Source organism: Macaca thibetana, chromosome 1, assembly GCF_024542745.1.
Source record: "Macaca thibetana thibetana isolate TM-01 chromosome 1, ASM2454274v1, whole genome shotgun sequence".
Lineage (NCBI taxonomy): Eukaryota > Metazoa > Chordata > Mammalia > Primates > Cercopithecidae > Macaca > Macaca thibetana.
Window position 1 is genome coordinate 67,794,126 of NC_065578.1, and position 23,537 is coordinate 67,817,662.

At 36.9% G+C, this 23,537-nt stretch overlaps 1 protein-coding gene across 1 annotated transcript in view; it reads left to right on the forward strand.

The window, feature by feature from the left end:
- The first annotated feature begins 2,475 nt into the window (after positions 1 to 2,475).
- The window catches only part of LRRC7 (leucine rich repeat containing 7), a 1,535,715-nt gene continuing 1,514,653 nt past the window's right edge, over positions 2,476 to 23,537 (forward strand). The window contains exon 1 of the mRNA XM_050804492.1: positions 2,476 to 2,485. The gene's annotated coding sequence lies outside the window, so the exon portion shown is untranslated. The remainder of the gene's footprint in view (positions 2,486 to 23,537) is intronic.

Consider the following 23,537-nt stretch of genomic DNA (forward strand, 5'->3'; position numbering starts at 1 on the left):
ATATTATAAATAGGTAAGCTAAGTAGCCTAGAGGTCTAGAAGATTGATCTTAAAAAATTAAACATAGAACAACAGAGAGACCAAATAAATAATCTAGAGATAAAATAATATATACTTTTTTTTTTTTTTACAAATAAACTATAACTGATCTGACAATAAACTTCTCAATTGTAGCAAGAGAAGCCATAAGACAACTGAATAAAATCTTCAAAGATTTCAGAGAAAACAATTGCCACCAGGTAATTTTCAGGCATACAAAAAAATTTACTGTCATTTAGCTCTCACTAACGAAACTTTACAAGATATATTTCATTCATAAGACAACTAGTGACAGAGACTTGAAATTGTGACAAAAGAAAATAGCAAATGTAGGTAAATTTAATAATGTGAGCACATGTAATAATATAATAGTATCTCATTTTTGAGGTTATAAAAAGTTTAAATTACTAGAAAATTTTCAAAAAGACTGAAGAATGAAGGACTGAACAATAGAATGTAAATCAAGAGATAATGATTGCAGTTAAAAAATTTTAAGCTTATATGTTGATTCCTTAAATTCTAAATTTTGGTGTTAAAATTTCTAAAGTGACCTTTAAAATAATTAAAATAGAATGATAACCTAACTTTAAAACTAGTACATGAGAAAAAGTAGAATAAGTTCAAAAACAAAAATTAAATAAATGAATTCAACAAATACAAAAGAACACGAGAAGGAAGATAAAACCAAAATCACAAAAATGTAAAATAAATTACGAAACGAAAGTGTAAATGGACTCAATCATTTAGGTAAAAGATTTTCAGACTAGAGTAAAAAAAGTTGAGAAAAATTGTAGAAGGCAAATGGAAACTAAATGAAATCTAATTGAATTCTTTTCATATAATGGGATATTGAACAATCAGGACTCATGAAATATGAAGCCAACACTTTTGTAACTTATTTTTTCAAACTTGTTCAGTAGTTCAAAGTACAAACATAAAAGTCAGAAGGCCTTTGCTGCTCAATGAAATTCTAGGCCTTCTGACTTTTATGTTTGATTGTAGGAAATAATTCTAAGATTACATTGAGTTGGAAAATGTATTCCATTCTAAGCATTAATTAACACTTCTGTATTTGTTTAAAAGTTTCATTGTAATTGGGTAGTGTTCGGGGTAGGAGGTGTTTTAGACTGTGAAAAGAAAAAAGGAGATATCTAAATTCTTGTTTGAGTAACTTTTAAATTAAATTAATTCTTTAGTAATATTCTACTAATTTCTTACTAATATTCAGACCTGTATGTTTCTCTTTTGGAGCCCTTTCATGGCTTCTCTGAAAACTTGTTTTTCCCATCTCACTACAATTTTCTTAGTGCAGAGTGGCTCTTCTTGAGATAATACCCTTTCACAGTGTGCCCTTGATGATACTTTCTATATTTCCTTTCTGTTAGGGTCATCTTGTCCTAGCAATAAACACTCTTGGCTAGGAGTCTTTGAAAATGATCTCATACTGATATTCCAACCATCAATTTCATGTATGATCTCTGGGATTTAGTCATCTTGTGTAGAGGACAAGTTACTAAAGCTTCTGTAGCCTCCTTTAGCTTTAGCAGACATGAAATTCCTCTCAAATAGTTTCAAAACAGCAGTGTGATGACAGATGCCAGCTTGTCTTGCTAGACTTCCGTAGTTTTGGCTGATAAGCACACAATGAATCCGAAGAGATTTAGAGTTTGTTATTTACAGCACAGCAACCGAAAGGACCTTCATGTTCACGTGAGTTTTCCTTTTCTTCCAAGTCCCCAGGAGGTTATCTGGAAGTGGATCCAGGTAGGTTCTGCACCCACAGTGGGTCTGCATCAAAACAGGAACACTGATCTTAGGTAAACCCGCAGTCTCCTAAGGGACTACTAACAAACCCACAAACTCATTATCCTCTCTGGAGAGAGGCAGTGCCTATATTACCTTAGACTATGAGCAAAACTCTCTGGGGAGAGGAGGGAGGCATCTCTATCTTTATTATCCTGTGATGTCTCCGGGAAAGATCTCTCTATCTTTATTATTCATAAATGTAAATAAATTTGTTCCAGAGTGAATTTCTGTTTCTTTTCTTTCAGGGCCACTTGAAAATATTTCTGAAAAATTAGTCATGAAATAGATAGGTTGTTCATATCTATGAATGTAGAAACATGAAATATTCATGAAGAATTGTTTCCAACATAATTTTTTTTTTCTGTCTGTGGTGGCTAATGTGGGATGAGGGGGGTGGATTCCTAGCACTGTACTGAATAACTTCAAAATCATCCTTATTAAATCATACCTACTTGTCACTCTTGATATGTTTTGATACTGTTTGTATGCAAATGACTTTAGATATGTAAAACTAGTTCTCAGTGCATCATTTGAAAATCTACATGCTGTGTTCTCACTCATAGGTGGGAACTGAACAATGAGATCACTTGGACTCAGGAAGGGGAACATCACACACCGGGGCCTATCATGGGAAGGGGGGAGGGGGGAGGGATTGCATTGGGAGTTATACCTGATGTAAATGACGAGTTGATGGGTGCAGCACACCAACATGGCACAAGTATACATATGTAACAAACCTGCACGTTATGCACATGTACCCTACAACTTAAAGTATAATAATAATAAATTAATTAAAAAAAAAAAAAAAGAAAATCTACATGCTGGTATGCCTTTTGCTTTGGAATTTCTTATCTATTTTACCTTGATCCAAACCTTTCAAATAAACAACCTGCTACTTAAATATCAGACAAAACAGAATTTATGACAGAGCATTATGAAAAAAATATCAGCATACCTTGATAACAGTTTTTCTTCCCTATGAAAATATGATACTCGACTCATATGCACTTAATATCTAGTTTTAAATATGTATTAAACAATTGGCACATCTACATTTGTCATAATAGGCACATATAACATTTCTCAACTGATATTATGAGATTGATAAGACCTTGATACCAAAACCAAATGAAAAAATAATGAGAAAAATTTTGGGCCCATTTCACATAGAAATGTGCAAACACAAACAAATATTAGTGAATAGAATTTATCAAAAGGTAATCCATCATCATTGAATTGGATTTATTCTAGGAATTCAGTAGAGGTTCAGAATTAGACAATGTATTTTACTAGAATAATTTAAAGAGCAAGAATGATGTAATCATTTCAAAATATAAAATATAATAAAAAATTAAACACTAATTCAATATTCTAAAAAAACTCTTAGAAAGCAAATTATAGATGAGAGCTTCCTTGTTCTAATAAAGGTATCTACAAAAATTTACACTAAACATCACTGCTAATATAATTTTTTAAAAATCAAGAACAAGACTTGGATGCCTGATATCACCACTTTAATTTAACATTTAACTAGTTACCAGTCATTTCAATTAGAAGAATAACATTTGGAATACATAGGAGAAAAAATAAATTATTGCAGCCAATATTATTACCTGGGTAAGAAAATAAATCTAGAGATAAATTATTAAAATTAATGTTTTATTTATTTATTTATTTTATTACACTTTAAGTTCTACAGTGCACGTGCACAATGTGCAGGTTTGTTACAAATGTATACATGTGCCATGTTGGTGTGCTGCACCCATTACCTTGTCATTTACATTAGGTGCATCTCCTAATGCTATCCCTCCCCCCTCCCCTCACCCCACAACAGGCCCCGGTGTTTGATGTTCCCCTTCCTGTGTCCAGGTGTTCTCATTGTTCAATTCCCACCTATGAGTGAGAACATGTGGTGTTTGGTTTATTGTCCTTGCGATAGTTTACTCAGAATGATGGTTTCCAGCTTCATCCATGTCCCTGCAAAGGACATGAACTCATCCTTTTTTATGGCTGTGTAGTATTCCATGGTGCATATGTGCCACATTTTCTTAATCCAGTCTATCAATGGTGGACATTTGGGTTGGTTCCAAGTCTTTGCTATTGTGAATAGTGCCACAATAAATACACATGTGCATGTGTCTTTATAGTAGAATGATATATAATCCTTTGGATATATACCCAGTAATGGGATGGCTGGGTCAAATGAGATTTCTAGTTCTAGATCCTTGAGGAATCACCATACTGTCTTCCACAATGGTTGAACTAGTTTACAGTCCCACCAACAGTGTAAAAGCATTCCTATTTCTCCACTTCCTCTCCAGCACCTGTTGTTTCCTGACTTTTTAATGATTGCCATTCTAACTAGTGTGAGACGATATCTCATTGTGGTTTTGATTTGCAATTCTCTGATGACCAGTAATGATGAACCTTTCTTCATGTGTCTGTTGGCTGCATAAATGTCTTCTTTTGAGAAGTGTCTGTTCATATCCTTTGCCTACTTTTTGATGGGGTTGTTTTTTTTTTTCTTGTAAATTTGATTGAGTTCTTTGTAGGTTCTGGATATTAGCCCTTTGACAGATGAGTAGATTGTGAAATTTTTCTCCCATTATGTAGGTTGCCTGTTCACTCTGATGGTAGTTTCTTTTGCTGTGCAGAAGCTCTTTACTTTAATTAGATCCCATTTGTCAATTTTGGCTTTTGTTACCATTGCTTTTGGTGTTTTAGATGTGAAGTCCTTGCCCATGCCTATGTCCTGAATGGTATTCCCAGGTTTTCTTCTAGGGTTTTTACGGTATTAGGTCTAACATTTAAGTGTTTAATTCATCTTGAATTAATTTTTGTATAAGGTGTAAGGAAGGGATCCAGTTTCAGCTTTCTACATATGATTAGCCAGTTTTCCCAGCACCATTTATTAAATAGGGACTCCTTTCCCCATTGCTTGTTTTTGTCAGGTTTGTCAAAGATCAGATGGTTGTAGATGTGTGGTATTTCTGAGGGCTCTGTTCTGTTCCTTTGGTCAATATAGCTGTTTTGGTACCGGTACCAGATTGTTTTGGTTACTGTAACCTTGTAGTATAGTTTGAAGTCAGGTAGCATAATGCCTCCAGTTTTGTTCTTTTGGCTTAGGATTGTCTTGGCAATACAGGCTCTTTTTTTATTCCATATGAACTTTAAAGTAGTTTTTTCCAATTCTGTGAAGAAAGTCATTGGTAGCTTGATGGGGATGGCATTGAATCTATAAATTACTTTGGGCAGTATGGTCATTCTCACAATATTGAGTCTTCCATTCTTCCTATCCATGAGCATGGAATGTTCTCCCATTTGTTTGTGTCCTCTTTTATTTCATTGAGCAGTGTTTTGTAGTTCTCCTTGAAGAGGTCCTTCACATCCCTTTTAAGTTGGATTCCTAGGTATTTTATTCTCTTTGATGCAATTGTAAATGGGAGTTCACTCATGATTTGGCTCTCTGTTGGTCTGTTATTGGTGTATAGGAATGCTTGTGATTTTTGCACGTTGATTTTGTATCCTGAGACTGCTGAAGTTCCTTATCAGCTTAAGGAGATTTTGAATTGAAACAATGGGGTTTTCTAAATAGACAATCATGTCATCTGCAAACAGGGACAATTTGACTTCCTCTTTTCCTAATTGAATACCCTTTATTTCTTTCTCCTGCCTGACTGCCCTGGCCAGAACTTCCAACACTATGTTGAATAGGAGTGGTGAGACAGGGCATCCCTGCCTTGTGCCAGTTTCCAAAGGGAATGCATCCAGTTTTTGCCATTCAGTATGATATTGGCTGTGGGTTTGTCATAAATAGTTCTTATTATTTTGAGATATGTCCCATCAATACCTAGTTTATTGAGAGTTTTTAGCATGAAAGGCTGTTGAATATTGTTGAAGGCCTTTTCTGCATCTATTGAGATAACCATGTGGTTTTTGTCTTTGCTTCTGTTTATATGATGGATTACATTTATTGATTTGCATATGTTGAACCAACCTTGCATCCCAGGGATGAAGCTCACTTGATCATGTGGATAAACTTTTTGATGTGCTGCTGGATTCGGTTTGCCAGTATTTTATGCAGGATTTTTGCGTTGATGTTCATCAGGGATATTGGTCTAAAATTCTCTTTTTTTGTTGTATCTCTGCCAGGCTTTGTTATCAGGATGATGCTAGCCTCATAAAATGAGTTAGGGAGGATTCCCTCTTTTTCTATTGATTGTAATAGTTTGAGAAGGAATGTTACCAGCTCCTCCTTGTACCTCTGGTAGAATTCCACTGTGAATCCTTCTGGTCTAGGACTTTTTTTTGGTTGGTATGCTATTAATTATTGCCTCAGTTTGAGAGCCTGTTATTGGTCTATTCAGGGATTCAACTTCTTCCTGGTTTAGTCTTGGGATGGTGCATGTGTCCAGGAATTTATCCATTTCTTCTAGATTTTCTAGTTTATTTGCATAGAGGTGTGCATAGTATTCTCTGATGGTAGTTTGTATTTCTGTGGGATCAGTGGTGATATCCCCTTTATCATTTTTTATTACATCTATTGGATTCTTCTCTCTTGTCTTCTTTATTAGTCTTGCTAGTGGTCTATCAATTTTGTTGATCTTTTCAAAAAACCAGTTCCTGGATTCATTGATTTTTTGAAGGGTTTTTGCGTCTCTATCTCCTTCAGTTCTGCTCTGATCTTAGTTATTTCTTGCCTTCTGAGAGTTTTTGAATGTGTTTGCTCTTGCTTCTCTAGTTCTTTTAATTGTGATGTTAGGGTGTCAATTTTAGACCTCTCCTGCTTTCTCTTGTGGGCATTTAGTGCTATAAATTTCCCTCTACACACTGCTTTAAATGTGTCCCAGAGATCTAGTTGCGGGGTTTTGAGTGAGTTTCTTAATCCTGAATTGTAGTTTGATTGCAGTGTGGTCTGAGAGACAGTTTGTTATAATTTCTGTTCTTTTACATTTGCTGAGGAGTGCTTTACTTCCAACTATGTGGTCAATGTTGGAATAAGTGCCATATGGTGCTGAGAAGAATGTATATTCTGTTGATTTGGGGTGGAGAGTTCTGTAGATGTCTATTAGGCACTTGGTGCAGAGCTGAGTTTAATTCCTGGATTTTCTTTTTAACTTTCTGTCTCGTTGAACTGTCTAATGTTGACAGTGGGGTGTTAAAGTCTCCCATTATTGTTGTGTGGGAGTCTAAGTCTCTTTGTAGGTCTCTAAATACTTGTTTTATGAATCTGGTTGCTCCTGTATTGGGTGCATATATATTTAGGATAGTTAGCTCTTCTTGTTGAATTGATCCCTTTACCGTTATGTAATGGCCTTCTTTTTCTCCTTTGATCTTTGTTGGTTTCAAGTCTGTTTTTTCAGAGACTAGGATTGCAACCCCTGCCATTTTTTGTTTTCCATTTGGTTGGTAGATCTTCCTCCATCCCTTTATTTTGAGCCTAAGTGTGTCTCTGCATGTGAGATGGGTCTCCTGAATACAGCACACTGATGGGTTTTGACTCTTTATCCAATTTGTCAGTCTATGCCTTTTAATTCGAACATTTAGCCCATTTCCATATGAGGTTAATATTGTTATGTGTGAATTTGATCCTGTCATTATGAAGTTAGCTGGTTATTTTGCTTGTTAGTTGATGCAGTTTCTTCCTAGCATCAATGGTCTTTACAATTTGGCATGTTTTTGCAGAGGCTGATACCAGTTGTTCCTTTCCATATTTAGTGCTTCCTTCAGGAGCTCTTGTAAGGCAGGCCTGGTGGTGACAAAATCTGTCAGCATCTGCTTGTCTGTAAAGGATTTTATTTCTCCTTCACTTATGAAGCTTAGTTTGGCTGGATATGAAATTCTGGGTTGAAAATTCTTTTGTTTAAGAATGTTGGATATCGGCCCCCACTCTCTTCTGGCTCGTAGAGTATCTTCTGAGAGAGCTGCTGCTGGTCTGATGAGCTTCCCTTTGTGGGTAATCTGACCTTTCTCTCTGGCTGCCCTTAATATTTTTTCCTTCATTTCAACTTTGGTGAATCTGACAATTATGTGTCTTGGAGTTGCTCTTCTCAAGGAGTATCTTTGTGGCGTTCTCTGTATTTCCTGAATTTGAATGTTGGCTTGCCTTGCTGGGTTGGGGAAGTACTCCTGGATAATATCCTGAAGAGTGTTTTCCAACTTGGTTCCATTCTCCCCGTCACTTTCAGGTACACCAATCAGACGTAGATTTGATCTTTCCACATAGTCCTATATTTCTTGGAGGATTTGTTCAATTCTTTTTACTCTTTTTTATCTGACCTTCTCTTCTCACTTCATTTTAGTCATTTGATCTTCAATCACTGATACCCTTCCTTCCAGTTGATTGAATCGGCTACTGAAGCTTTTGCATGTGTCACGTAGTTCTCGTGCCATGGTTTTCAGCTCCATCAGGTCATTTAACGACTTCTCTACACTGGTTATTCTAGTTAGCCATTCATCTAATCTTTTTTCAAGGTTTTTAGCTTCTTTGCAATGGGTCCAAACTTCCTCCTTTAGCTGGGAGAAGTTTGATCATCTGAAGACTTCTTCTCTCAACTCATCAAAGTCGTCTTCCATCCAGCTTTGTTCCATTGCTGGTGAGGAGCTGCATTCCTTTGGAGGGGGAGAGGCACTCTGATTTTTAGAATTTTCAGCTTTTCTGCTCTGTTTTTTCCCCATCTTTGTGGTTTTATCTATGTTTGGTCTTTGATGATGGTGACGAACAGATGGGGTTTGGGTGTGGATGTCCTTTCTGCTTGTTAGTTTTCCTTCTAACAGTCAGGACCCTCAGCTGCAGGTCTGTTGGAGTTTGCTGGAGGTCCACTCCCAACCCTGTTTGCCTGGGTATCAGCAGTGGAGGCTGCAGAACAGCGAATATTGCTGAACAGCAAATGCTGCTGCCCTGCCTGATTGTTCTTCTGGAAGCTTCGTCTCAGAGGGTTTCCAGGCCATGTGAGGTGTCAGTCTGCCCCTACTGGGGGGTGCTTCCCAGTTAGGCTACTCGGGGGTCTGGGACCCACTTGAGGAGGCAGTCTGTCTATTCTCAGATCTCAAACTCTGTGCGGGGAGAACCACTACTCTCTTCAAAGCTGTGAGTTAGGGACATTTAAGTCTGCAGAGGTTTCTGCTGCCTTTTTTCCGACACGGCCCTGCCCCCAGAGGTGGAGTCTACAGAGGCAGGCAGGCCTCCTTGAGCTGCGGTGGGCTCCAACAAGTTCGAACTTCCAAGCCACTTTGTTTAACTACTCAAGCCTCCGCAATGGCGGGCACCCCGCCCCCAGCCTCGCTGCCACCTTGCAGTTCGATCTCAGACTGCTGTGCTAGCAATGAGCGAGGTTCTGTGGGTGTGGGACCCTCTGAGCCAGGTGCAGCATATAATCTGGTGTGCTGTTTGCTAAGACCATTGGAAAAGCACAGTATTAGGGTGGGAGTTACCCAATTTTCCATGTGCCATCTGTCATAGCTTCCCTTGGCTAGGAAAGGGAATTCCCTGACCCCTTGTGCTTCCCTGGTGAGGTGATGCCTTGCCCTGCTTTGGTTCATGCTCAGTGGCTGCACCCAGTGTCCTGCACGCACTGTCCAACAAGCCCTAGTGAGATGAACCTGGTACCTCAACTGGAAATGCAGAAATCACCCGTCTTCTGTGTTGCTCATGCTGGGAGCTGTAGACTGGAGCTCTTCCTATTCAGTCATCTTGGAACTGCCTAAAATTAATGTTTTATAAGGCGTCAAGTTAGAATATTGATATTAAGTCAATTTCGTTTTTATATCTCACCACAAGTAATTAGAAAATGTAATTTAAGAAGATATCATTTACAATAGCAATAGTGTTTTTGAATATAAAAAAAAGTTTAAGATTACTATGGAGAAAAAAACAAGACCTTATTAAAAGACATTATTAAATAATACCTAAATATACAAAAGATAAACAGTACTATATTCATGGGTTGAAGATTCCTTACTGTAAAGAAAGTACAGCACGATGTTCCAAAATGACAAGTTAGCCAAATAGCCTGACTAAGAGAGCTAACTATGCAGATTATTTCCTTAAGTTTTATGAGATGAAATGTTTACATGGTTCTGGCAATTATAATAAAAGATTCATAGTAAATTCATGCATTGAAAATACAAATGACCATATTGATATATCATAATAAAAAGACAATGAGTTAGGGTCTATCAGTTATGCAAAATTAAAAGAATCCATCATTTTGGGAAAACTACTAAGTTGTGATAATTAATACCGACTGACAGAAATTTAAAAATTCATGTCTTAACAAGCAAATCTTTACTTTAGAAATGGCCTGTATCTAATGACCACTGGTTCATTTGAATCACTTATACTAAGCAAACAGGTTATATGTTCCTACCTGATCCTAAAACCTGGTATGATTACTCTTTGGGAAGGAATCGAAATGCTTCAGAATTCCTAGGAAAACAGCAATATAAAGAAAGCAATAACTCTGGAAGGTATGAAAATAATAAATAAATTATATCTGTGGTGTTGACAATTTATATCCGATTAAGTATACTGAACAAACTTGAGTTTTTTATCTTTGGCTCTGTGTATATTTGTTTACTGTTTAAAGGAAAGTGAAGAATCAGCCATAATAGTAGCAGTTTAAATTATTTAAATACATTTATTGTGTAAAATTTGTAGTTACCATTTAAATCACTGAGCCAAACTGGTTTTCAGAATTTGCTTAAGAGAAATATGAGTTCAATACATTACACATTAAGCAAAGTACAAATGGTAGTGAATACCTCTCCACACCTATATAAGCTCCTCACAACTAAAGAACTGATAATACTATAGGGGTGCACTGCCCAGATCCTCTCTTCTGGAGCAAAATATCTATTCTTGCAGCTGCTGGGAGTGTTGTCTAATGGTTCATAGCTAGTTCCTGTGCAGAAGGCAGTTGTCTCATCCAAGATTAACACCCCTTCTTGGGGATACCCTGCGTCCAGTGGTTGATGTGGGACACAAAGGCCCAGATCTCAATATAGGACAACTCTGAAGGGCCATCCCAGCTTCAGAGCTTCTTATAGGATCCTGTGAGATCTCCGTTACAACAGCCTTGCAGTGAAATTTCTTCCTCTGCCTGATTTACTTTCCCCACCTTGTTACAAGTGTTGTTCCAGAGGATACTCCGTAGTAGGTCTACGGCATGAAAATCTCTGTTCAGAATCTGTTTTCCAGGGAACTCTACCTAAGGCAGGGGTAATTTAGTTTTTATTTCAATAAGCATTTATTAAGTTGATGACTATATCACAATTGTTGAATTGTTGGGATTGATATTGGAGATACAAAGACATATTTCCTGACCTCAGTTTGCAACTTACACGGGCAGGCAGGGTAGATACATAAAACGCTAATTGACAACACACATCCAGCACTGGCCATATGCGTGAAGCAAAGAGTACATATTATAGGAATCTAGAAAAAAGGATAGCCCTGTCTTCTTGGGCTGAACTGCAAAAGATAGGCAGGATTGAAATAAATGAAAAGGCATGGTATTATTTATGGTGCAATACAGTTCGTTCTTAACTCTTTTGTAACATTTATCTTACTGTACCACAATTTGTTAACATCCCTCTTTCTCCAACTTGATTTTGCGCTTCCCATTGATGGGTTCATATTTCATTCATCTTTGAATCCCTAGAAAGTAGAATGTTTATTAATTCAATTAGTACTTGTCTAGCACTGACCAGTCAGACAGCCTGCCAGACACTGGACACTAGAGTATGAATGAGGTATTGTACTGGCCCTCAAGCAGCTGACAGCTCAGAAAGGAAGGTAATCAGTAGACATTTTAACAGACAACTTAAATGTGTTGTGATGAGTAATATTTGTTAAGTAAATATTTATTGTCAAGTGCCATTTAAGTGCCAGGTTATGATGGAATAACCAACAAAATGCTCTGGGACTCTCAACTCACATGGAGAAGAGCATATTATTTAAGGAGGGCTTCCTGGAACAGGTGATGTTCGTTTGTGGCTTCGGGTGAGGGAATTTTGTGTGTGTGTGTGTGTGTGGGAATTTCTCTGAGAAAAACTCAGTTGCCAAGGTTCATAGCAGCTGGTGGAACAAATGCCTCAGCCCTGCACATGGATGTGGGCTGCAGGCAATGGTATCTACCTTGGTGATCTGGGTAAAGCAGGGGCTTTCAAACCTGAGGGTGCATCAGAACCACCTGAAGGGCATATTAAAACAGATTGCTGGCCCCACCCTCAGATTTTCTGATTTAATAGGTCTGGAGAGGGGTCTCAAATCTGCATATCTAACAAGTTCCCAGGTGATAGTGATGCTGCAGATTCTGGATCTGCACTTTAAAAACCACCAATATAGAAAAGGCTGTATTTGGAATGTCACTCCAGGGCATGCATTATGAGTAGATAATATGTCAATACTATATACTAAATAAATGAACTAATATCACAAAGGTCAAAGATTCTACTTCCAGTTGAGGGAGAAAGCACATCATTACAACACAATGTGGCAAGTGCTATACAGAAATTAGAACAAAGTATTAGCAGGGCTGGAAAAGGAAAGGACTGATTTTTCCTTAGTGCCTCATAAGAATCTCGACACAAAGTAAGTGTTAGGTGAGCTGTCTCACCTCCTGGCTGAATGAACTAATTGGGAGTAAATTATTTGTTATCTTTTCATCTTAGTTTTCCCATGAATAAAATGGGAATATTAATAGCTGTATCAAAGGGTTGTTGTTAGGGTTAAGATAACACAGGTGAAAGTACTTTATAAAATAATGTTCTAAATTTTCATTTTTATCCTTTCCTTGATTATTTTTCCTAGAGTTCTTTGCTTGCTTGCTTATTTGTTTGTTTTAAGTATGTATGACTGCCTTGTTGCAGAAAAATCTGATATTTTTCTGGGCTTTTACATGTTTTCTTTTGTTTTACTGGTATTGCAAGGAAACAAGAAGCCACTGTTAAAAGTGTAACTTAAATGAGAAGAATTAATAACGGGTTTCCTTTTTCATATAAATTTTGCTTCTATTATAAGAAGTTGGCTAAGTTACAAATTATTTCATGAGACACATGAATATTAATTATCCAAGTGATACAAAAATAAATGTACATTTGGTTAGAACTTTCATCTGTGGATTTAAATTTCATCCCTGACTGGAACTTTAAAAAAACCAAATTTAATCTCTTTTGCCACACGATGGTAGTGTTGCTTCTCTTGTTAAGACACAAAAATAGATTTCAGATGTCAGTTAAAATGGTAAAAAATTATATTTCTCCAAGGAGACCTAACAATAAAACATTAGTTTCATAAAGAAAAAAGACACCTACACATTTATGTTATTTTTAAAGAGCAGGAAACATCTATGCCAGTGTTTCCTGAGGAGAATTGCCATTTCTTCTTTAGGAAACGGATCTTTGCTCGTCAGGAACGTTCTCATCATCCCTCTTCTAGGAGAATCTTGTTTCGAGCATTGTCTTTCTAATTACTGTCCCTTTTAATTGGGTTGACCAACATCATCTGTTTCTTTGTAAGTTGATGTAGATATTTATATTGAAGAAAAGAAATTTTAAATGACACTTAGATTGACTGTCTTCTGCACAATCTTTTATAGCAGATTTAGGATTAGAAGTCAACTTGGAATTTGCTTAGTGTGACCCTCTATTTGCATGCAGACATTACTTCTGCATCATCCAGAACAGATGGCCATCTAGTTTCTCAAGTGCGTCTAAGGATCCCTTCAACACAGCTTCTTATAGGACCCCTAGAAAAAGAGCTTGTTTGCTTTTATATTCAGCATAATGTGGAAGCTATGAAGCTTCTGTTTGCTTGAATTCAAAACCATTTCATTTGTCTGGAGGCGACCATCTTGTTGAGAGAATGAGTCATAGGATAAAATTATGAAATGTAGTTTGTCTGCTGAATACTGTAGTCAGTCACAATCTGTCCCACAGATCAAAAAAATGTTGAAGAAATACAGCGAGCTACATTCTGTACTCTGAGAAATGTGGGTTTAACAAGTCAGAACTTATTTATTTTCCTCATGACCACCATGGACTTATAGAAATATTTAGACAATTAGGATTTCCAGTTACTTTGTTCCCAGAAGTGTAGTTTTCAGTAATAGTTTTATAATGAATAGGTTTAGTAGAGGGAGGAAATAAAGCCCTTTTCCATCTTGTCAAATGGTGTGGTAGTGACTTCAGAAGGCAGGCTTTTCTCGGCAGGGCCTTGGCTCCATGCTCCATGCAGCTATTTTCTCAGGGGACACTTCTCTTCTCATTCAGTTAAGATGGTAAAAGAGCTTTGTGGAAAGATTTAGACTGAGCTTACAGGAGTCTGAATATCAGTGTAGTCACCATGGGTCCAGAATACATTCCTGAGCTTTGTAGATTTAGAAATGGCCTCTTATCAGTTCAGCTAGAACTGATTATGCTCTGGGGGAACCTACCACAATAACTGGTCTCAGAAGAGAAGTAGATATAAACCCGAATGCTTCCTTATTACATTCCCCATGGGAAATTTGCCTGGCAGGTAGTCTACACTGGTCATTGCTCATGCTGTGGCATTTTAGTGGGCATTAAAATGTCAGCTCCCTGAGAAGCACTATTCCAGGTATAGAGGGGAATAAGAACCTCATTGTGTATGCTGTTTCTGCAGATGGCTAAGTGCTCCCGTTTTATATTCATTTTTGCTGGTTATGATTTCAGATAGTGGTATTTCTGACTTTGATCCCAAGTTCTTATTTGGGTCTTAAAACCATCATGACATGACAACTGTATAGACTTTTATGACTGTAAATGTTTTGTTGTTTAAATCTAGACATTAAATAGCGATCATTTATTTTTCCAATGTATGCCATTTGTAATGATTTTTTTTTCTGTTACTATAGCATTTTTTATCAAGAAAGGGATGGAAACACATTTGAATTTACAATTTTTATTAATTTAAAAATTAAGTTTTATTTGTATATTTAGGATATACAACACGATGTAATGCAACACATATATATAGTAAAAAGGTTACTATTGAGAAGCAAATTAGCATATCCATCATCTCACATAGTTACCTATTTTTGAGTGTGTGTGACAAGAGCAGCTAAAATCTGCTCGTTTTATCAGGAATCCCAAATACAGTACAATTTTATTAATTATAGTCCTCATGTTGTATATCAGCTCTGTACACTTGCTCATCCTATATACCTGCTTCATTGTAACTTCTAACCTATATTTTCCGATTTCTTTCCCCAACCCCACAATCGTTTTATTCTCTGTCTCTGTATATTTGACTTTCTGTTTTTAAGATTCCACATATAATTGGGATCATGCAATATTTTTCTTTCTGTGTCTGGCACATTTCACTTAGCATAATGTTCTCCAGGCCCATCCACGTTGTGGCAAATGGCAGGATCTCCATTTCTAAGGCTTAATAGTATCCCATTTTGTGCAAGTGTATATGTAAGTATACATATACCCGTGCACATAAACACACACAAGTACACACACACACGTACACACACATCACAGTTTCTTTATCCATTCATCCACTGATAGACATTTAGGTTGTTTCTAATTCTTTACTTCTGTGAATAATGCTGCAATAAATGTGAGAACACAGATATGTTTATGAGGTGGTGACTCCATTTTCTTTGGGTATATACCCAGAAGAGGGATTGTGAGGTCATATGATAGTTCTAGTTTTAATTTCTTTAGGAATCTGCATAATGTTTTCAATACTAGCTGCACCAATATATACTCTCACTAATAGTTTATAAGGGTTCCCTTTTCTCCACGCCATTGCCACCACTTGTTGTCACTTATCTTTTTGATAATAGCTATCCTAATGGGCGTAGTCTTATAATGGGTTTAATTTGCATTTCTCTGATGATTAATGATGTTGAGCACCTTTTAATATACCTGTTGGTCATTTTTATGTCTCTTTGAAGAATTTCCTAGTATTTTTGTTAGACATTCCAGGCACTTATTAAATAAGATGAAAGGATGAAAAAATGCCATAGTGAAAAACAAAGGAATAGTAATATGAGAAAAGAGTTAGATGATAATGGATTCAGTCTTCAAATGGAAGGCCAAGTGAAGATTCACGTAACATATATCTACTTTAAAAAAAAATGTTGACTTTTTTCTACTTCTTGAAGAATATCTACCTTATAAGCATTTGTTCAGTCCAAAACATTATTTAAAGTTTACTAAATACCAAGGACTATGTTAAGCATGAAGCATAACATGAAGGACTATGTTAATGATAAAAAAGACATAGTCTCTACATCAAGGAGCTCATAACCTAGTGGGGGAGGCTAACAAGTAAACAGGCAATTCTAATTAAGTAGGATATAATGAAGCACAATATGCTAATGATGCACAGGAAACTATATCTGACCCAGCTCTCTATTACATTATAAATAACACAGAGTAATTACATTGTAGTCAATATGTTTTTATACTTTTCCATAGTGCTGTGGTTTGAATATGGTCCTCAAAAGTTCATGTATCGAAACTAAATAGTCATTGGAACACTATTAAGAGGCAAAGTCTTTAAGAGGTGATTAGGCTATGAAGGCTCCACCCTCTTGCTGGGTTTAATGGTGTTATTGAGGGAGTAGGTTTGTTATCTCAAGAGTTCAACCACCTTTTTCTCTCTGTCTCACATGTTCACTTTCCCTTCTGCCATGGAATAATGCAGAAAGAAGGCCATCAATACCAGATGCCAGCACCATACTCTTGAACTTCCAAACCTCAAGAACAATGAGCCAAATGGATCTATTTTCTTTATAAATTACCCAATTTGTAGTATTCCGTTATAAGCTGCAGAAAATGCATTAAGGTACATAATCTTCCTTTAGTTTAAAAGATTTAAGATAAGATGGGTAACTATCCATAAAGATAAGATGGACTTATTTTATATGTTAGCATATTGTTGTACTAAAGCTCTTGATTATGGAAGTGATCGTCTCCAAAGTGCGGTTATTCACTTTGGAATAACCAAAGTGATGTGGCAATATTCACTCAAATTTACAATAACTTTCCCAAATCACCCCACGGTAAGCATACATTTTATGTCAAAAAAGCATGCTTGGAATGTAGGCACAGCTTCTGGCAAATCTTTTAGAACCTACCCTGTGCCCACCACAAAAGCACACCTGCAACCAGTGTGCTGCTCCAAAATTTCTCCTATATAGAAGGTCAGAATCTTCCACTCTTTGGAAGCCTATTTATAATATGAAGCAGAAATCATTGTAGCAAAAGTAGAATAATAGTATTTCTATATGAACAAATAGAACATACTATAATACATCTTTCAAAACTTTAGAGAACAAAAGTACTGGGTCTCTATGGGACATCCTGCGGTGAACTGCAGAGAATCTGCGTTCTACATCCTTTTTGTGCACTGCAGCCTTGAACTAGTCAAATCCTATCAATCACTTTACTAAGAGAAATAGTATTTAATAAAATTTAATCTTCACATTCATCTATCCATCAATCAACACAAATGGCATTTGTTCAGCTCCTACTATGTTTTGGATGCTATTTTAGACATTGGGGTTCCATAATGAATAACACGTTATCCTTATCTCTAGGGAATATATTTATGCCATATTATAGGAGGTATACTTAGTTATGATCCACTATGTGGTAGCATTATAATGATTTCTTAATATAGTGCCACAGAGACACTAGAGAAGAAAGATAAATTCTGTCTTTAGAGGCAGAAAAAGTCTTTAGAGAGGAGGTCACATTTGTACAGATTTGTGGAGAATGTGTAGGAATTTTCTAAGTGGCTATAGTAAAGAGAAAATATGATATAAGGTATATACAATTCATCTATTCTATATGTTTTAAGTTCTATCTTTTAAGAGATTAGATGACAAGAAAATTCTATGCTTAGTTGTTTTCTGGTCATCTTGTTTTCAAGATGGCTGACTAGAGACATTGAAAGCCAGTTCTCCGCAGAAAGAAGATCAAAGTTACTGGTGAATGGACAAATTCTGAGGGTAAACTGAGGGATGTGAGCCAGGACCTGTCAGAGTGTTCATGGGAAGACACTATGGTGCAGAAAAGGAAAGCAGCAAGCGTCTGGCTGAGATTGATCCCTGTGGAACTTGAAGCCCTGAGAAAAAGGTAGGTGGGAATGCTTCTTTGCTCCCCTTACCCCTCACAGTCTCCTAACAGCCGAACTACTGGGGAGCCCCTCTGCCCTCATGGCCAAGGGTAACACTAGCAGTGGTGATTTGAGAACTGACTGGGGATACAGACCCAGATGGCTAGCTCAAACAGGTGTGCCCACACTGCCTCAGACCTGAGCTGAGACGGTGGGGCACCATACTTGTCATGCACCCACGGTGGAACACTGTCCCGTCCAGGGACTCTCCACCCTTGAGACGCTGCTCCACTAGATCCCCTGCAAACATACCACACAACCTGCTCTGACTTTGGCAAGCACAGGAGGCTGGTGGGTTCTGGGGAGCTGTGGGATCCCCGGAGATCTAATCCTTGGCATACGTTGCCCCAAGGGACAAGGGAATATAGCCCACCAAAGCCTCCTCTTGGGACAAAGGAAATGTAGCCTGACACTAACTGCTGAAAGAGGCAGTACCAATGCTTGGGAATGAATGTGGAGATGGGGGTCATCTCCTGCCCCTGTCCTACACTATATAAGACACAGCAGTGGTTCTTTCTGCCAGGGGCTGGTGATCACATACTTGTTCACAGCATTTTTCACACTTTTTGTGGTGGCTCAACTGTCACTGAAAGTGAGCCCTGTGCCACTGAAGATTTCATGAAGGCTAGGACCCAAATCCCCCTCCCTACAATGAGTAGCACCATCAAAGCAAAGGAGGAAAGATAAGTTGCAGAGTTTCTTGCTTTGATTTGGAGGAAGAGACTCTCCTCTGAGGGCATTTTGGCAGTAGTAGTTTGTCAGAGGGCCATACCCACAGCCCACAGTCATACTGCAGCCAGAAACCAAAGGACAAAGTCTTTATGAAATGAAGATCATGATCCCTGAAACGGGGGCATGATAGGGAAAGAGACTGTGTTCCTGTTGTCTCAGGATGAGAAGTGGGTGCAACTCTCCTGCCCACTACCCTGAGATATCAGCGCACCTGAAAGTGTCTTCTTGCCACTCCTGTGTCCAGCAGGGTGCTTCTGATAGAAACCAGTCTACTTGCCAGCTCTCAAACACCATCTACTGTACTGCAGCCTGAACTTTACTACCAAAAAACAAAAAACAACAAACGAAAAAACAAAAAACCCTGCTATGAGAGGGCTCAGTGCTAGTCCATGAGATAAGCCCCCTGGTACCTCCACACCCTCAGCCCCACAGGAAATAGGAGATCTGCTGTTACAGCTGATAGATTACTACAACAAGCAGCAACTGAGAAAACCACTACACAGAAGCTATTCACAACCAAGGAACTTTGGCTCCCTGAAAGCACCCAGAGATGAAGCCAAATGATCACAGACCACATACACTACAGTCATACCTTTAAGAAGAAAAAAAGAATAAAAATCTCTTCCTGATGATAGCAATTAAAAAAATGAGAAGTGATAGTTCCCTCAGATGAAAAGAAATCAGTGCAAAACTCCAGCAGTACAAAAAACCAGAGTATTTTGATACCTCCAAAAGATTGTACTAGTTCTCTAGCAATGGCTCCTAGTCAGATTTAAATGATAATAAGATGACAGATAATAAACTCAAAATATGGAATGCAAGGAGACTCAAGAGAACCAAGAGAAAGCTAAAACCCAATTAAAAAAAAATCAGAAAAATATTAAGGATATAAAAGATGAGATAGCCATACAGAGAAAAAAACAACTAGAACTGCACAAATTGAATACCCACTACAGAAATTTCAAAATACAGTTGGAAGAGTTAACAATAGACTAGACCAAGCAGAAGAAAGAATTTCAGAGCTGGAAGACAAGTCTTTCAAATTAACCCTAGTCAGACAAAAATAAAGCCAAAATAATCTTGAAAAATAAAGCTTTTGAGAAATATTGGATATGTAAAGCAATCAAACCTTTGACTTACTGGTGTTCCTGAGGGAGGAAAAGAAAAAGTAAGCAACTTGGAAAACATATGTGAAGGCATTATTAAGGAAAATTCACCTAATCTTGTTAAGAGGTTAACATCTGGACTTGGAAAATTCAGAGAAATTCTGCGAGATCCTGTACAAGATGACTATCTCCAAGGCATATAGTCATCAGATTCCCAAAGGATCCCTTGGGGGAAAACAGAAAAACCCTTAAAGGCAGCTAGAGAAGAGGGTCAAATTATCTATAGAGGAAAACCCATCAGACTAACAGTGGACTTCTCAGCAGAAATCTTAATGTCACCCCTAAAGGAACTAGAAAAATAAGAATAAGCTAAATCCAACAGAAATAATGCAGATCAGAGCAAAGCTAAAGGAAAAACTAGAAAAATAAGAATAAGCTAAATCCAAAGAAATAACGACGCTAAATCCAACAGAAATAATGAAGCTCAGAGCAGAACTAAATGAAACTGAGACCATAAAAACACACAAAGGATCAATGAAACAAAATGTTGGTCTTGGAAAGGATAAACAAAATGGACAAACTGCAAGCTAGATTAACCAAGAAAAAAAGAGAAAATCCAAATAAGCACAATCGGAAGTAACAAAGGTGACATTACAACAGAAATACAAAATATCCTCTGAAACCCTATAAACATCTCCATGAACACAAACTAGAAAATCTAGAGGAAATAGAAACACACAGTCTCCCAAAATTGAACCAGGAAGAAATTGAAATCCTTAACAGACCAATAATGAGTTATGAAATTGAATCAGTAATAAAATCTAGTAACCATAAAAGCACTGAACTAGATGGATCTACAGCCAATTTCTACCAAATGTACAAAGAACAGTTGGTACCAATTTTGTTAAAAACATGCTAAAAAATCAAAGAGGAGGGATTCCACCCTAACTCATTCTGTGAAACCCAGTATCATCCTGATCCAAAACCCAGCAAGAACACAACAAAAAAGAAAACTATGGGCCAATACCCTTGATGAACATAGATATAAAAATCCTCAACAAAATATTAATGAACTGAATTCAACAGCACATCAGAAAGAGAACATACCACAATCAAGTGGGTTTTATTGCTGCAATGCAAGGATGGTCCAACATATGCAAATCAATAAGTGTTTCACCACATAAACAGACTTAAAAACAAAACCCATGATTATCTCAATCTCAATAGATGCATAAAAGACATTTGCTAAAATACAACACTCCTTCATGATAAAAACCTTCAACCATTAGGCATCTAAGGAACACACCTTGAAATAATATACCTTGAAGAACCATCTATGACAAAACCTTAGACAACACAAATCTGAATGCACCAAAGACGAAAGCGTTTCCTCTAAGAGCTAGAGCAAGACAAGGATGTCCACTGTCACCACTCCTATTCAACATAGTAGTGGAAGTCTTGGAGCATATCAGGCAAGAGAAAGAAATAAAAGGCATCCAAATAGAAAAAGAAGTCAAATTGTCTTTGTTCACCAATTACATGATCCTACATCTAAAAAACCCTAAAAATTTCTCCCCCAAACTCCTATACCTGATGAATACCTTCAGCAAAGTTTCAAGATACAAAATAAACATACGAATTATTGTATGTTTATCGAATTAACAATGTTCAAGTTGAGAAGCAAATCAAGAACTCAATCCCATTTACAATAGCCACAAAAAAATCTAGGAATACATTTAACAAAGTAGGTGAAATATCTCTACAAAAGAACTACAAAATACCGATGAAAGAAATCATGAATTACACACAAAAAATGTTGAAGCATTCCATGCTCATGGATTGGAAGAATCAATATTATTAAAATGACTATACTGCCAAAAGCAATCTACAGATTCAGGGCAATTCCTGTCAAATTACCAACATCATTTTTCATAGACTTAGAAAAAACAATTCTAAAATTCGTATGGAAACAAAAGAGAGCCCAAATAGCCAAAGCAATCCCAAGCAAAAAGAACAAAGTGAGACGCAACACATTACCCCACTTCAAACTATAGTTGTAGTAACTATAGTTGACAACTATAGTTGACAAAGCAGCGTGTTTGTGGTACAAAAATTGACATAAAGATCAATGGAAAAGAATTGAAAGCCAAAACATAAGGCCACACACCTACAACCAACTGAACTTTGACAAAGTTAAGAAAAACTAAAACTTGGGCAAGGTCACCCTATTCAATAAATGGTGCTAGGAAAAAAGCCTGGCCACTTGCAGAAGAAAAACACTGGACCCTTACCCTTTCATCATATACAAAAATTAACTCAAGATGGATTAAAGACTTCAATGTAAGACCTAAAACTATAAAAATCCTGAAGAAAATCTAGAAAAGAACTCTTCTGGATACTGGCATAGACAAAGAATTTTTGACTAAGACCTCAAAAGCAATTGCAACAAAAGCAAACATTGACAAATGGGGCTTAATTAAATGAAAGTTTCTGTAAAGAAAACAAAATAATCAACAGATTAAATACAGCCTTCAGAAAGAGTAAATATTTGCAAACTATGTATCTGACAAAAGACTAATATCCAGAATATACAAGGATCTTAAACAAATCAACATGAAATAAAACAACCCAATTAAAAAGCGTGCAAAGGACATGAACAGACACTTCTCAAAAGAAGATATATGAACAACCAACAAACATATGAAAAAAATGCTCAAAATCGATAGTTCTCTGTAATAATCATCAGAGAAATGCAAAATAAAACCACATTGAAATATCATCTCACATCAGTCAGAATACTTAATATTAAAAAGTCAGAAACCAGCAGATGTTGACAATAATGCAGGAAAAAGGGAACATTATACATTGTTGGTAGAAATATAAATTAGTTCAGCATCTATGGAAAACAGTATGGAGATATCTCAAATAACTAAAAATAGAACTACCATTCAAACCAGCAATCCCATTACTGGGTATTTATTTACCCAGTGGAAAATAAATGGTTTTATAAGAAAGACACCTGCACTTGCATGGTTATTGAAGCACTACTCACAATAGCAAAGTCATGGAATCAACCTAGATGTCCATGAACAGTGCGTTGGATAAAGAAAATGTGGTAGTTATACACCAAGGAATAATGTGCAGTCATAAAAAGAATAAAATCATGTTCTGTGCAGCAACATGGATGGAGTTCAGAGCCATTTTCCTAAGTGAATTAACACAAAAACAAAAAATCAAATACCATATTTTCTCCCTGATATGTGGGAGCTAAACAGTGGGTACACATGGACATAAAGATGGAAACAATAGGCACTAGGGACATCAATAGTGGAGAGAAGTGGGCGAGGTTGAAAACCCAACTATTGGGTACCACGTTTACTATTTTGGTGATGAGTTCAGTAGAAGTCCAAACTTAGAACTTCTAATGAACTTATCACCAAAATAGTCAACATGGTACAATGATCATCACCAAAATAGTCAACATGGTACAATGATCATCACCAAAATAGTCAACATGGTACCAAGTAGGTTTTCTCAGCCAATATACCCATGTAACAAACCTGCACATGTACCCGAGTCTAAAATAAAAATTTTAAAAACATGACATCTCTATTCATAGACTGCGATATCTTATCTTCGTGCAGAATCTTTCATTGGGTTGTTTTACTAGTGTGGTCATGAATTTTCATAAG